The following is a 2,125-nucleotide window of genomic DNA, read 5'->3' on the forward strand; positions in this document are numbered from 1 at the left end:
CGGCCACTCAGTGTATATAATAATCCGGCCACTCAGTGTATATAATAATCCGGCCACTCAGTGTATATAATAATCCGGCCACTCAGTGTATACCCATGGGAGTAAATGTGAAAGGCATGCATGTCTATAATGTTTCTCTCACATAATTTTAATGGTAAAAATGGTATATTGGGCCGAGGGTGAGCCCCTGCCTGGTTCTGGCACTTGGTCAGCCAAGGGAGTCACCCAGCATAAAGGGCTTGGGAGCGGCTAATACCTATTTTGCAATAATCTGGAGGCTGGGTGAAAGTACAATATAAATAAATTTGGCTGAGAAACAGAATATTTATTTAAACAGATCTCCACACCAGAGCAAAAATAGGGACATTGGCGGAGGAATGAGAGACAGAAGGGATTTGGATCCAAAGAGGGACAGTCCCTTCAAATAAGGGACATTTGGTTGCTATACTGGTAGATATCACCCTGTGGTGTCTCCTGTCGTCCCCCGGTCATGCTAGCTTCATAACTTCATGTCTCTTTCTTGGCATAGGGCTGAGGCCACTTCAGAATGCAGCTTTCATACAGCGCAGGTTTTGGGCGTTTTTATTTGCTTTTCAGTGCTGAAATGCAATTAAAAACTCCCCAAACCTCCCTTTTGAAATCGGCGCGGTAACCTAACCGCAATGATCCGCAACCGCCCTGGTGTGAATGGGTTCTAAATGTCACTTTCTTTACATTGGAACAATGTTGTGCTGTTGAGTTTAAGTTTAGCGACACCTTTATTACATCGACCTGCGACATTTTGATTGGGTATGAGCTTTAGGTTTGGGTTGACCTTGAATTCGACCCAAATCTAAGCTTGCAGTTCCACGAACCATTTTGCCAGTTTGCCCGCCCACCGAACCTCTGACTGTGTCCTATCCACCAATGACATGGTACAGCTCGCACAGCCTCATTGGTTGACTGAGCCGTACAGCATCATTGGTTGCTAGGGTGCAGGTGGACGTACCATGGCAACCTATGATGCCGTGGGGTCATCAGCATCTTAGCAACCAATGAAGATGTCTAGGCCACACAGCATCATTGGTTGCTAAAATGCTGGTGGCCCCAGAGCATCATTGGTTGCTATGGTGCTACTTAGCAACCAATGGCACTGTGTGGTCCAGTCACTAGCATCCTAGCAACCAATGACGCTGTGTGGTCCAGTCACTAGCATCCTAGCAACCAATGACGCTGTGTGGTCCAGTCACTAGCATCCTAGCAACCAATGACGCTGTGTGGTCCAGTCACTAGCATCCTAGCAACCAATGACGCTGTGTGGTCCAGTCACTAGCATCCTAGCAACCAATGACGCTGTGTGGTCCAGTCACTAGCATCCTAGCAACCAATGACGCTGTGTGGTCCAGTCACTAGCATCCTAGCAACCAATGACGCTGTGTGGTCCAGTCACTAGCATCCTAGCAACCAATGACGCTGTGTGGTCCAGTCACTAGCATCCTAGCAACCAATGACGCTGTGTGGTCCAGTCACTAGCATCCTAGCAACCAATGACGCTGTGTGGTCCAGTCACTAGCATCCTAGCAACCAATGACGCTGTGTGGTCCAGTCACTAGCATCCTAGCAACCAATGACGCTGTGTGGTCCAGTCACTAGCATCCTAGCAACCAATGACGCTGTGTGGGCCAGTCACTAGCATCCTAGCAACCAATGACGCTGTGTGGTCCAGTCACTAGCATCCTAGCAACCAATGACGCTGTGTGGTCCAGTCACTAGCATCCTAGCAACCAATGACGCTGTGTGGTCCAGTCACTAGCATCCTAGCAACCAATGACGCTGTGTGGTCCAGTCACAAGCATCCTAGCAACCAATGATGCTGTGTGGTCCAGTTTCTAGCATCCTAGCAACCAATCACGCTGTGTGGTCCAGTTTCAAGCATCCTAGCAACCAATGACAGTCGCACAGCATTATTGGTTGCTAGGACACAGGCAGTCCTGAGTTTGGTTCTCTTGGACCTGGGTTTCTGGCTGGGTTCAGTGAACATCTGAGCAAACCCAACCCAGGCCATTTCGCCTATCACTAATCATGATATATCTCCCGCATTTCAATGACACGTGCGATATACTGCACATCTGCGGACGCAACGCCT

The sequence above is a fragment of the Nanorana parkeri genome, unplaced genomic scaffold (assembly GCF_000935625.1).
Source record: "Nanorana parkeri isolate BGI_ZX_2015 unplaced genomic scaffold, ASM93562v1 scaffold980, whole genome shotgun sequence".
In the NCBI taxonomy this organism is placed as follows: domain Eukaryota; kingdom Metazoa; phylum Chordata; class Amphibia; order Anura; family Dicroglossidae; genus Nanorana; species Nanorana parkeri.